The sequence below is a fragment of the Aquarana catesbeiana genome, linkage group LG09, assembly GCF_042186555.1.
Source record: "Aquarana catesbeiana isolate 2022-GZ linkage group LG09, ASM4218655v1, whole genome shotgun sequence".
NCBI lineage: Eukaryota > Metazoa > Chordata > Amphibia > Anura > Ranidae > Aquarana > Aquarana catesbeiana.
This window is the reverse complement of record NC_133332.1, coordinates 49,720,292-49,735,270: the sequence shown is the minus strand read 5'-3', so window position 1 is coordinate 49,735,270 and position 14,979 is coordinate 49,720,292. Positions and strand designations below refer to the sequence as shown.

Genomic DNA, 14,979 nt, shown 5'->3' with positions numbered 1-14,979 from the left:
ACAGCTTCTGGCATTCTAGAACATTTCTCAGAAAAACCTTAATATAGCTACTGTATGCTCATGGTTTACTGAAAAGAGGAATGTGGCCACTCTGAAAGTTCAAGCTGCCTGGCTGTCCATCCAGAAGCTTCGATACTTCCGGGCCAATCCAGTAGCTTTAATGCCAGTCTGGCAGCTTCAATTCTTCAATGCCAAACTAGCAGCTTCAATACTGTATTTCCAATTCACCAGCTTTACTAGTTTAATGCTAATCCAGCAGCCTCAATGCTAATCCAGCAGCTTCAATACTATATTTCCAAAACACTAACTGTATTATTTCAATGCTAAACCAGCAGCCTCAATACTGTATTTCCAATCCACCAACCTTATTACTTCAATGCCAATCCAGCAGCCTCCATGCCAGTCCAGCAGCTTCAATGCTGTATGTCCAATTCACTAGCTTTATTACTTCAGTGCTAATCAAGCAGTCTCAAAGCTGGTCAAATATCTTCAATTATTCAATGCCAATCCAGCAGCTTCAGTTCCTCAGTGCCCATCCAACAGCTTCAGTTCCTCAGTGCCCATCCAACAGCTTCAGTTCTTCAATGCCAATCCAGCAGCTTCAATACTGTATTTCCAATCCACCGACATTAATACTTCAATGGCAATCCAGCAGCTTCAGTTCTTCCTGGTACAATGTTTTTTATTGAAATATAAAAAAAAAAAGGGGGAAAACCCCAGATAATGAGTTCCCACGCAGGGGATATGTACAGAAACATAAGAAAAAGGTTTTCATGAAAGCACATAATGAACATTTTTAAGTGCATTATATCAATCTGACATTGACCCGTCAGCCAGGGCCGGCGGTCAGTGCGCTATGCCCAAGCCGTAAGGCCTAGGGGCTAAGGCGGACAAAAGTGAGTGGAGTTGTCCGCAAAACAGGGTAGGGGGAGACAAACAAGCATGAGAAGGGAGGAAAGAAGAGAGAAGAAAAGAGAAAAAAAAAAAAAGGGGGAAAGCAGGGAGAAAAAGAACACATGTACAACAACAGAGGGGGAAGGAGGAAGAGATACATGAATAGAACAGAAAGCGGCGGACGAGAGGCCCAGAAAAAGACTGGATGGGAGGGGGAAAAAGAGGTCCCTCAGGCTGGAGTCTAGGTCAAGTTGGATCTACAGACCTAGACTAGTCGGATTTAGATTGGGGAGTGTGTAGGACCACCACGGGGCCCATACCTTAAGGAATTTAGCATGGGAGTCATGGAGGATGCTGGACATTTTTTCGTGGATCATGAGGGTCGTCAAGGAATTCTTCACCTCTGCAAATGAGACAGAGGGTTTTTTCCAAGCCCTCGCTATTGTTCGTTTGGCGGCAATAAACAGGTATGTAGCTAGTTTTTGTTGATGAGAAAAGAGGCCCGGGAGCGGGCAATGGAGTAATGCAAATTTGGGGTCTTTGCGGAAGGGAGCATGAAATAGGGAGGAAAGTAGACCAAAGACCCTTGACCAGAAGCCTATAAGACGGGGGCAGGACCATCACGTGTGCAGTTCATCTCCTCGTTGACCGCAACCCCTAAAGCATCTGTCGTTGTATAATGGGTTTGATTTGGCGATACGGGCTGGAACCCAATACCAGCGCAGGAGGACCTTATAGGCCGCCTCCAACGTGGCAGTGTTAAAGGAGCATTTTGCTATGCTGGACCAGGCCTTACTCCAATCTGCGAGATCTATGGGAGATAGGTCGCGTTCCCATTTTAGCGTATAGGAAAGGGTAGTGGAATTGTTGCCGGCAGTTAGTAAGGAGTATATCATGGAAATGGTGCCACGAGCACCTGGGCAATGTTGGCAGAAGTGCTCAAAGGCAGTCATTTGGTACGGAAAGGAGCCCAGGCGTCAAAGGGATATTATCCAATGTCGTAGTTGGATATAACGGAAGAGTTCGGCAGGTGGAGCTTCATGGGTCTCTCGAAACGAGGACCTTGTGGGGAAGGCACGGGTATGAAGAAAGTGGCGAACCAGGAAAAACCCCATGGGTGGGCCACCATGAGAAGATGTGGGGTTGTTCTAGGCCAGGTGGAAACATAGGGTTATTCAAGAGGGGAAGCAGCGGTAAAAATGGGGACATAAGCTTGCCCGAGTATCGTATCGAGTCCCATAATTTCAGACTGTGTATCATAAGGGGGCTGGCAGAAGGTGGTCGCATTTTAGGGGGTAGCCACAATAGTGCGGAGATGGGGACAGGCGCGCAATTGGGTACTTCCAGGAGAACCCATAAGGGGATATCAGAAGTGGCGTGGAGCATTGGGAAATTTGGGCTGCTTGGTAATATTTTGCAACGTCCGGAACGCCCAGCCCACCCCGTAACCTAGGAGCATAGAGCGTAGAGCGGGAAACCCTGGGGCGTTTATGTGCCCAGATAAAGGCGAGAAGTCTGTTCTGAAGCAGCCTCAGGTAGAAGGCAGGGACCTGGACAGGAAGGGTTCGGAAAAAATAAAGAATCTTCGGAAGGATGGTCATCTTGACCGCATGGATACGTCCGATCCAGGATAAGGAGGGGAACCGCCAAGATGACATGAGAGTAGTAATTGTACGTAAGAGTGGGTAGTAGTTGGCGGAGAAAAGGGAAGCGTAAGAGGGGGTCAGCTTGACGCCCAGATAGTCTAGGGAAGAGCTTGCCCAGCGGTAAGGAAAGGAAGATTGGAGGTGTAAGATTAGGGGGTCTGGGAGAGTTACATTCAGGGCGGTAGTTTTGTGTGGGTTAATACGGAGGCCGGAGATGGTTGAAAAGCATGTTAGAAGGGCCTGGAGATTTGGTAGGGTGGTGATGGGATTGGTGAGGGTCAAGAGGGCATCATCAGCGAACATATTCAATTTATAGTTGTCACCTGCATAAGGGATGCCTGTGATATTAGGGTCTGCCCTAAGGGCAATTGCTAGCGGCTCGAGGGCAAGCACAAAGAGGACTGGGGATAGCGGGCAGCCCTGCCTCGTTCCCCTGGAGATAGGAAAAGAGGGCGAGAGGCAACCAGCATAACGAACGGAGGCAGAGGGGGTTGAATAAAGGGCCGACAACCATGACAGAATCGAGTCGCCAAAGCCCCAACGTTGTAGCACGTAGCGTAGATAGTCCCATGAGAGGGTATCGAAAGCTTTATATATGTCAAGAGAGAGAAGAAAGCCTGGGATTTTGCGTTGTTGTAATAGGGTGATTAAGTGGACAACCTTCCGGACATTGTCCCCCGCCTGACGGCCAGGTACAAAGCCCACCTGGTCTCTGTGAACCAAGGAGCGCAGATATTTGTTAATGCGAAAACACAGGATTTTCCCCAAAAGTTTCACATCCTCATTTAATAGGGAAATTGGGCGAAACGCCTGGGGTTCGTGAGCCTCCTCCGTGGTCTTAGGAATCATAGAGATATGAGCTCGTAAAGAGTCCGAGGAGGGCAGCGCACCTTGTTTCATGCTGTTGAAGTAGGCCGTCAGGTGGGGGAGCAAGAGGGGAGAGAGTTTGCGATAGTATAGTCCGGTGAAGCCATCTGGGCCCGGGGCTTTTGAAACACGAATACCCTTGATGGCCTGAGCCACCTCCAGTTCAGTAATGTCAGCGTTAAGAGTCGCACAGGCTGCTGAGGAGAGAGGCGGTAGATGAAGATCACGGAAGAAGTCGTCCGCGAGATTGAGAGGGAAGGGGGAAGGTTTGCTATAAAGCGAGGCTAGGAAGTCTGCCAGGGCCGCAGTGACTTTGCTCGGATCCGAAGTGAGGTCTCCGTTGGCAGTCCGAAGGCGGATTGGCTTATGGCTATGAGATGTAGCGTTGAGTTTTTTAGCCAGCATTGCGCCCGGTTTATTTGCGCAGGAATAAAATTTATGTTTAGTCCACCGCAGGGCCTTTTCGGCTTGGTCGGAGGCCAACAAGTCTAATTCGGCTGCTAGGGTGTCCCTAGCTTTCCTGTTTGCTAGTGAGGGGTGGGATTTCCACTCCGCATCCGCGGAGGCCAAAAGAACTGTAAGTTCCCGGGTCCGCTTTTCTTTGTGGCGTTTGCGGGAGGATGCCAGTTGCCTCTCATGGTAGCCTTATGGGCCTCCCAAAGAGAGATGGGCGAGGACACGGAGCCTACATTTTCCTTAAAGAAGGTTTGGAGTCGTGTCTGGATCTCAAGAAGGGCATCTTGCGTTGTAAGGCAGCTTCAGTTCTTCAATGGCAATTCACCAGCTTCAGTTCCTCAAAGCCAATCCAGCAGCTTCAATTCTTCAATGCCAATCCAGCAGCTTTAGTTCTTCAATGCAAATCCAGCAGCTTTAGTTCTTTAATGGCAATCCAGCAGCTTCAGTTCCTCAATGCCAATCCAGCAGCTTCAGTTCCTCAATGCCAATCCAGCAGCTTCAGTTCCTCAATGCCAATCCAGCAGCTTCAGTTCCTCAATGCCAATCCAGCAGCTTCAATTCTTCAATGCCAATCCAGCAGCTTTATTACTTCATTGTCAAACCAACAGTCTCAATACCAGTCCAGCAGCTTCAATACTTCAATGCTAGTCCAGCAGCTTCAATATTATATTTCCAATCCACCAGCTTTATTAAGTCAATGCTAATGCAGCATCCTTGATACTGTATTTCCAATCCACCATCTTTATTACTTCAATACCAATCCAGCAGCTTCAGTTCTTCAGTACCAATCCAGCAGCTTCAGTTCTTCAATGCCAATCCAACAGCTTCAGTTCTTCAATGCCAATCGAGCAGCTTTATTACTTCATTGTCAAACCAACAGTCTCAATACTTTTATTTCAAATCTACCAGCTTTAATACTTTGATGTGAATCCAGCAGCTTCAAGTCCAATTCAGAAGCTTCAATGCCTTCTGGAACGTTGACCTGTACCAAGTATAGAAATGAGGAATCCCTGACCTTTTTACGGTTTTGGTTTGCTGCATGCTTACTACAGACCTCTAACTCCAAGGTATTAAACTCAAAGGTTCTTGAGAAAGGGTTTTTGTTTTTCACTCCCAAAATGTTGGGTGTCTTCCCACCTTCGTCTTTTCACCAGGATTCAATCTGTTAGCTTATTCCATTGTTGTATTGTGGTACTTAACCCGTTGTAGGTGATATCACAGCTACTTAACTTTGTTCATGCAAGCTTTGTTTTGCATTCTGGCACAGTTAACATTACATATTATGGCAGCCTTTTCCAACCACGGTTCAATGAAACCCTAGGGTTACTAAAGAGGTTACTAGGGTCCCTTGCGAAATGCCCAAATTCTGCCTCTTGGATACGTAACCACTGTCACCAATGGTCACTACTTTTGTTTAGCCAGGCAGAATTCTTCTTACTGACCAGCAATGTAGGGACATTGATCCCAATGGCCACCAATGTAATGGTGTGTCTCTCTCTCTCAATGATCCCAAATAGAAACAATATTCTTTTCTCTGACCACCAGTGTAATGGGTTCCTTCTTCCAATGATCGGTAATGCAAGGGGCACTCCTCTCACTGACCACCAGTGTAATGTAGTGCCTCTCCCAATGATCACTAATGAAAGGGACATTCCTCCCACTGACCACTAATGTAATGGGGTCCTTCTCCCAATGATCACTAATATAAGGAGCATTCTTCACACTGACCACCAGTGTAATGGGTTCCTTATCCCAATGATTGCTAATGTAAGGGGCATTCCTCTCACTGACCACCAGTGTAATGTGGAACCTGTCCCAGTGTTCACTAATGAAAGGGGGCGTTCCTCCCACTGACCACCAATGTAATGGGGTCCTTTTCCCAATGATCACTAATATAAGGAACATTTTTCCCGCTGACCACCAGTGTAATGGTGTCTCTCTCCATGCGATCACCAATGTAAGGGAAATTTTTCCCACTGACCACCATTGTAACTGTTGGCGCTATATACAGTAAATCCTGTATAATATTAATAATAATTGGATCGCTCTCCCAATGATTACTAACAAAATGGACATTCTTCTCACTAACCACCATTGTACCGTCCTCTTGGAACCCTGGTTGAGAAATGCTGATCTAAATTGTGTGTGTGTCTCTCTCCCACTTTTCCTCTTTAGGTACCATTTCCCTGATGCTCTAGAACAGGGGTGTCCAACTTGCAGCCCACGATGGCTATGAATGCGGCCCAACACTAACTTAGTGAACACATGCGACCAAAGAAAAATTTTACAGTATCTCTTTACTGGACTTTTATATGTTTTATCATCCCAAAGAAAAATATCCCACTCTTACAATCACACCTTATTCATGTCATCGGTTTTCGGCAGCACCTACAGTGTATTTGTGCGCAACTGTTATCTCAAGAATGAGGCACACGAAGGGCAAAATTAGAACCAAAATATCTAAAGAGCACCTTGAGAATTCATTGAGAATTGCTACTCCATCCATCCAACCAGATATTGATGCGTCTTGTTTGTCAAATATCGCACTAGTTTTATGTTGTCCTCTTTTATGATAAAATATTAAAAATAAATATGAAGTTTTATAACTTAGGTACTTTATCTATATCAGTGATCATTAACTTGTGATCTGCCTGACTTTGTCTGCTCATCAGCTTCTCCTTCTTGTTAGTGTACTTTAACCGCTTGCCGACCGGCGCACGCCGATGTACGTCGGCAGAGCGGCACGGCTGGGCAAATGGGCGTACCTGTACGTCCATTTGAATTTCCCGCCGTGCCCGTGCGTGCGCACCGCCGGCGGCGCGCGCGTGCGCCGGCCGGGAGCTCCGTGAGTCGGGTCGCGGGTCCCGCGGACTCGATCGCCGCGGGGATACCCGCGATCGCCTCACGGAGCGGATGAACGGGGAGATGCCGTTGTAAACAGCATCTCCCCGTTCTGCCTAGTGACAAGTGTCACTCGATCTCTGCTCCCTGTCATCGGAGCAGAGATCAGTGACGTCACCCACACAGCCCATCCCCCTACAGTTAGTAATCACTCCCTAGGACACACTTAACCCCTCCCCGCCCCCTAGTGGTTAACCCCTTCACTGCCAGTGTCATTTACACAGTAATCAGTGCATTTTTAATCGCACTGATCGCTGTATAAATGACAATGGTCCCAAAAATGTGTCAAAAATGTCCGACATGTCCGCCATAACATCGCAGTCACAATAAAAATCGCTGATCGCCGCCATTACTAGTAAAAAAAAAATTATTAATAAAAATGCCATAAAACTATCCCCTATTTAGTAAACACTATAACGTTTGCGCAAACCAATTAATAAACGCTTATTGCGATTTTTTTTACCAAAAATATGTAGAAGAATACGATCGGCCTAAACTGAAGAAAAAAAATGTTTTTTTTATATATTTTTGGGGGATATTTATTATAGCAAAATGTAAAAAATAATGCGTTTTTTTCAAAATTGTCGCTCTTATTTTGTTTATAGCGCAAAAAATAAAAATCGCAGAGGCGATAAAATACCACCAAAAGAAAGCTCTATTTGTGGGAAAAAAAGGACGTCAATTTTGTTTGGGAGCCACGTCGCACGACCGCGCAATTGTCAGTTAAAGCGACGCAGTGCCGAATTGCAAAAAACGCTCTGGTCAGGAAGGGGGTAAATCCTTCCGGGGCTGAAGTGGTTAAGCGTGGCCCAAGACCATTCTTCCTCTTCCAATCTGGCCCAGGAAGGTCAAAAGGTTGAACATCCATGCTGTTTTGCTGCCATTTTACAGTCCTTTTCAGTCTATGTAAGGCTTTAAGTACCTCTCTCCTTCACTCCGAGGAGCCTCTTGTAGTTAAAGGGGTTGTAAAGGTTCACATTTTTCACCTTCACGCATCCTATGCATGAAGGTGAAAAAACATCCGACAATACCGCCCCCCCGTTTTACTTACCTGAGCCCGTTCACCTGCTGAGCTCACCCCCAATGTCCTCTTTGCCGCTCAGCCTGGCCGTTGATTGGCTACAGTGGATGTATTGAAAGCAGCGCAGCCATTGGCTCGTGATACAGTGAGCGGCTATAGCGCCCACAAGAACTAAGGGAGCTTGCATGAAGGTGTTTAGTTCTTGCGGGGAGGCGCTGAGACAGCCGCCGAGGGACCCCAGAAGACCAGGTTCGGGGCCACTCTGTGCAAAACGAGCTGCACAGTGGAGGTAAGTATAACGTTTGCTATTTATTTAATTTTTTTTAATTGCCTTTTCAACCCCTTTAATGGCATATGTGCTGTATTGTGCCTTATGGAGAATAACAATACAAAGAATCCTTAAAGCCAAACTCCAAGAAACTTGAAAATCCTCACTTGCAGTGGGGCTGTACCCACACTGCAAGGGTTAAAGTGTCACTAAACTCCCATCATAAAAGCTATCAATAAATGATGTATTACATGCCATTCATACTCACTCAGTCACTATGAGATTCGTTTTCTGTATTCTGCAAAAAACCTGGTTGATCCTGCTGCTCTCTATCTCCCCCTTCTGTCCATGTCCCCAATTCAGCTAGGGATTTTGCAGAGCAGTGTTGGCAGCTCTGCACATGCTCAGTTTTCAGTGAGTTTCTACCCTGAGCATTTCCTCCCTATCACATCTGAGCAGCCCATGTGACTATACCACAATGGTAAATGACAGCCCACTCCCTCCTCCTCCATGCCCACTAACCAGCTAAACATAATGGGGGCAGGATATCACATGTAGATTAATGGAGGCTTCACCTCCCTCTTACTCGAAGACAGAGGCTGGAGGGGCGTGACACAGCCTGTGACTGGCACAAATTCACCCACACCAAGTTATTTCCAAATAAATAATAAAGATTTGATTTCAAATACATATTTGCATGACGATTTAAAACCGTATATATGTATTTTTACTCTGTATTCCAAAGGCTGTTTTTTTTTTGTTTGTTTTTTTATATATTTTGAAAATGTGACAAGCAGCAGAGGACTTGAAGCTCCTCCTGCTTATGTATCCCTGCAGACAGCCTGGGAAAGAGCTGAGTCATGTGAGAGCAGTATATTGATTAGGAAAAAGGTACTTAGATGTTTTTTTTTTTAATTAAAATTACAGTGCCATCATCCAAATACAGAAATAAAAGGGACAATATAAATTAAACAGTGTGTGTTTAGAATCACTTTAATCACTTCCCACCCAAGGTACGTCATATGACCTCCTGGGTTTTGAACGGGAATATCTGAATGATGCCTGCAGCTACTGGCATCATTCAGATATCTTTTTCAGCCGGCGATTCCCTACACCATAAGAACGATCATAGCGGCTGTTCCACTGCTTGATTGTTCTTATGGGTGGCTAAAGATACAGATAAAATTTCACCTATGGGGATTTTTAAGTACTGAAGTTGGCGCCACTCCGCTAGCATGTACAATTTTGAAGCGTGACATGTTGGGTATCTATTTACTCAGCGTAACTTCCTCTTTCACATTATGCAAAAAAAGTGGGCTAAATTTTTTTTTTTTTTATTTTTAAAGCATGAAACAGTTTTTTCCCCGAAAAAATGTGTTCGAAAAATTTCTGCGCAAATACCGTGCGAGATGAAAGGTTGCAACGACAGTCATTGTATTCTCTAGGGTCTTTGCTAAAAAAAATATATGTAATGTTTAGGGGGTTCTATGTAATTTTCTAGCAAAAAATGATGAATTTTACATGTAGAAGAGAAATGTCAGAATTGGCCTGGATGGCAAGTGGTTAAGGATACAATCGCGGCCCCCATTTCTACGCCAGCTTGGGACTTTTTTGTTTCCTTCATTTTGGTTCTCCCAGTTTCCACCTCAGAGTATCCATCTTGACTTGCATCTTCTCCTAATGCCGACATCCTAGTGAAAGGGCTTCACCATCTGTTGACGTAACCTGACATTCTTCTTCGACCAAGTCACTTCATTGTAAGGGTGATTTTGTCTATCGTATTTATTAAAGTGATTTTATCTGCATCCAGTGCGCTCTGGTTATGCTATGGAGCTGTAGTGTGCAGATGTGGCCAAGAGAACTTGCAGCACTGGTTGAGAACAAATCATGGAACTGCAACTCAGATGGAGGTGAGCATGCATCTGCAGAGGGTGGGGGTTGGTGAATTAGGTTAGATCAGGGGAAGGGGGTAAAAATGGTAGGTGCACTTTGTTTTTAAAGTGCACTTTTCATTTAAGGACACACTTTAGAGGTTAAAAAAATCATTTTCAGTTAAAAATATTAACAGCACATTGGCCCAGGCACTAGACTAACAAAAATGGAGGTACCAGGAGTAGGGGGCAAGCGTAAAAGTGACTGAAAGTAACCACATCCATACCGCTTAATGTCAAATGACATCCTGAGCTTTCAGTGGAGCTATCTGAATGATGCCTGCAGCTACAGGCATCATTTAGACATTTTTTTTCTTTTTCTGCCAGCAATTCCCTGCACAGTAAAAAAAAACAATCCATAGCGGAAGATCAGCTGCTTCATTGTTTTTACAGACGGCGTAAGGGGACGCGTTCAGTGATCCGGAGAAGGAATTCGCCAGTGGCAGAAGTTTACCATAGAGCTGACCAAGGACCAGATGGTCCCCGGTCATCTCTATGACTCTCGGAGGTCAGGCGGGATGTTATGATGTCATGTCAGGTCCCGGCAGTTGTAAACACTGGCGTGTGTTCGGCTGGAAAGCCTGGGGATCTTTTTTTTTTCTCAAGCTTTTCAGCCTAGAGGAGAGATGTGGGGTCTTGTAGACCCCACGTTGCTCTATAAAGAGGACTCTATTACAAGGGCTGTTTACATTCCTTGCAATAGGAATAAAAGTGATAAAAACATAAAAAATTTAAGGAAAAGTGTAAAAATAAAAGAAATAAAATAAACAATTAAAAAAATTAAAGCACCCCCGTCCCCTCATGCTCGCACGCAGAAACGTACACATTCATAAGTCGCATCCGCATAAGTAAACTATGTTCAAACCACACATATGAGGTATCACCATGAACGTTAGAGCGAGGGCAATAATTCTAGCGCAAGACCTCCTCTAACTCTAAACTGGTATCGTGTAAAAATATTTTAAAGCGTAGCCTATGGAGATTTTTAATTACCGAAGTTTGGCGCCATTCCACGAGTGTGCGCAATTTCAAAGCGTAACATGTTCGGTATCTATTTACTCTGCGTAACATCATCTTTCACTTTATATAAAAAAAATTTATATATAAAACTTTACTTTTTTTTTTTTTTTTTAATTCATGAAAATTCATGAAAATGTTATTTTTCCCAAAAAATCTTGTTTGAAAAATAGCTGCGCAAATGCCGTGTGACATAAAAAAATTGCAATGACCGCCATTTTATTCTCTAGGGTCTCCGCAAAAAAATATATGTATAATGTTTGGGGGTTCTGATTAATTTCCTAGCAAAAAAAATGATGATTTTTACATGTAGAAGAGGAATGCTAGAATTGCCGGGGTATGGAAGCGATTAAGGGTCCCCTTTTAAAGTTGTAGTAAACTTGTTAAAAAAATAAATAAATAAAATGTCCTCCTGCCAGGCAATGTTACAATGTGCTAACATCGTCTGCTAGCACAATATGTCAAACTTGCCTTAAAACCTGCGTGCTGTCACGCTGACAGGGCTTGCATCTTCACCAGGTCTTCCTTTCAGGTTTGCGGGCTCTGGTCCTTTGAATGGAGGAGCATTCATAATGTCACTGGTGCCGCCCTCCCTATCCATGCTCCCGACCCCGACGCGGGCGCATGAATACTTATGAAGGGGGGGGGGGGGGGGTTTGCAGCACATGATTAAAGCTAGAGGCTCTAATAGGCTTCAAAAAAAAGGGTGGGCTCGGGGCGCAGAGTACTGCGTCCTGATCCCACCCAGTTGTGTGACGATGGCGAATGAATTTTTGCTATTTTCACCCTAAATCTTCTCCCCGCCAATCAGGAAGCAGGTGTGAAACCTGTTTCTCCATTGGCCAAAACGTCAGACGATCCTATTGGACGCCTGACGTGGAGCCAGGAAGGAAGCCGCTGGAGCCAGAGAGGACCCGCCACCCTGGAGCTGCTGCCCGGACCCCGCAGCCACTAGCCTGGGGCTGCTGCCCAGACCCCGCTAGCTTGGAGCCGCTGCCCTGACCCCGCACCCGCTAGCCTGGAGCTGCTGCCCCAACCCGCACCCGCTAGCCTGGGGCCGCTGCCCGGACCCCACAGCCGTTAGCCTGGAGGCGATGCACGGACCCCGCTGCGCTGGATGACACCCCCCATCTATATGGATCTACCTATCCAGGTAAGTGCTGGACCAACCATAGTGCCGCTCCCCGGGGGGGGTGATTGTTTGTCACCCCCCCCCAACAAGAAAATCCACCAGTCGCCACTGCTCCCACGGGAGTCACTGTTAACAGCACAGTGCTCTGAAGGAACGGCATACCCATGACAAATATTTATTTAAGCATTACAGCAATAACATCATCCAAAAACTGACGCATTTTGGCCTTTTGATGAAGGACGAAATGCGTCAGCTTTGGAGGATGTTATTGCTGTAATGATTAAATAAATATTTTCTATGGAGAAGCTGTCCAGTTGCCGGCCTGTACTTTCTATGGATCTTTAATGCAACGCACTGCCTTCCACCGCCGGCACACAGTAGAGTAGATACTAGCCCACAGCTCTGCTGCAGGGCATAGTAATGATTTAAGTTTCACATAGACAATTTTTAATAAAGTTTAGGAAAAAAAAAGTAAACTACCTTGCATTGTAACAACACAGGACACTGTCCCCACCCCTGGCACTCAATGGGCACTAGCCCACACCTCAGACATGCTGCATTTATTTTCGGAATGCATTGGCGCTCACTTGAGGTCACAGTACATTTTAGCACAGCAGCTCTGCTAGGAGTGAATTAAACTTTGCAATTGTTAATAAAGTTAAACAAAGGAAAGTAAACCGTTTCTTGTACTGTGACAACTGGGGATTGCACCGATGCCATTTTTTTTTTTTACGAGTACCAATACTTTTTTTTTTAGTACTCGCCGATACCAATTACCGATACCTACCGCAACTGTTTTGTTTTCACTTCAGCTGTCAGCAATGGTACAAAGCATTGAAAAGTTATTTACAAATGAAATCAATTTTTTTTTTTTTTTTTAATTTTGCGCTTTTTCAATGTGAAATGTCTAAATATATGTTAATATATGTGTGTAAAAATATTTACTAACAAAGCAAACAAAAAAAAGTTTTCATTGTTTATTGTTTATAAAATAGACGTGAACAAAAAAAAAAAAGCAAGAAAATAATAATTAAATGGAGGAGAATAGGTTTTAATTAAGCGTTAATAAGGGGTTAAACAGAGGAACATTTGTTCATCCCTTTGATCTGCAGATGAAGAAACAGAAAGATACAAAAAGAAACAGTGTTTCTTTTAATTTTAGTGTTTCAGCGGTTAAGCGATATTGTTAATAAACATTGCCGGCTGCTTTTTTTTTTTTTTTTGACAGCTCCAAATCTAGGACTTCTTCAACATTTCAGCTGTCAACGGGGGAGACCCACTGACAGCTCAAAGAACCGAGCCTGAAAGTATCAGTTTCAGGTATCCGGGACATTTGCACGAGTACCGATACTTGTGCAAATACTCGGTATCGGCACCGGTACCAATGCTAGTATCGGTGCAACCCTAGTGACAACACAAGTCATTGCCCCCCACCGCCGGTACACAACGGTCTCTACTAGCCTGCACACTGAAATGGAAAGATTTAGTGTGCGGCTAGTGTGAACGGGCATTTAGCAGGGAATACGATTTATAATCCCGGTTACATTTATAATCACGTGAAAGAGTCATTTTAAAAATATGGATATGAAATTAAATTTTCAAAATATGGAACAGCAAAACGAATGCAAAACGTGGATCATGGCAAAAGTGACCCACGGCTAAATGTTTCAATATTAAAATAATATACTTTGTTAAAATACATTGTTGTCTCCCTGTTAACACATCCATCATCAGGGATAAGTATCAGATGTTACGGTATCATGCTCCTGACATTATAATACAGGGAAGTCCCCTTGGCTTTTCACCTTACATGCAAAGAAACATTTCCTTCTCTTTTATATTGCTGTCATCATCCTCCCATATCCACACAGGTGCCTTCTGTATATTGCCCCCACACACCTGTCAGTCTCACCTGTCCTGTATCCCGCTAGCTGTCTCCACCCGCAATGCTTTGTTTGACATGTTTTGTGTTTTTCATTGTGGTGCGCGTGTGCAAACACTCTACCGTTGACGTATATGATGGGACCATTTCATAACAGGCAACACTCAAATTTTCCTAGATAATGTCAATCTGATTAGCTTACAGTAAATAGACTGCTGTGTGCAACATGCGTATGGCGGTCTTTAACGCCGTGATGCCACATACACTATATTACCAAAAGTATTGGGACGCTTGCCTTTACACGCACATGAACTTGAAATGGCACCCCAGTCTTCGTCCGTAGGGTTCAATATTGAGTTGGCCCACCCTTTGCAGCCATAACAGCTTCAACTCTTCTGGGAAGGCCGTCCACAAGGTTTAGGAGTGTGTCTATGGGAATGTTTGACCATTCTTCCAGAAGTGCATTTGTGAGGTCAGGCACTGATGTGAATGAGAAGGCCTGGGTTAGCAGTCTCTGCTGTAATTCATCTCAAAGGTGTTCTATCGGGTTGAGGTCAGGACTCTGTGCAGGTCAGTCCAAGTTCCTCCACCCAAACTCGCTCATCCATGTCTTTATGGACCTCTTTCTTGGAGGATGATGGTAATAAGCATCTCATATATTACTCAGTTTATCAGAGATTCTGTTTATTCAGTGCATGCTGCTGAACAGGTAATGGGGGTATTATCATTCTGTTTACTTTGACTTTCTCAGATTACACTACAAATACAGTATATACTGTATACAATAGGACTAAAAAATACAGAGACATGTGCGTTTTAATGAGAATGCCCTAAGTCCATATATTGCTGATGTAACTTCTCCTATGTGTATTTTAAGATTGTCAGAGACTGATTGCTGAGGACAGAAATAGCACAGGTGTCTTAAGCCATATACAATGTTGGCGAGTCCAGAGGCAGGAATGGG

General features: G+C 44.6%; 1 protein-coding gene across 1 annotated transcript in view; it reads left to right on the top strand.

Moving 5' to 3' along the window:
* The window catches only part of LOC141107610 (regulator of G-protein signaling 3-like), a 163,086-nt gene that overhangs the window by 51,532 nt on the left and 96,575 nt on the right, over positions 1–14,979 (top strand). The window lies entirely within an intron of this gene.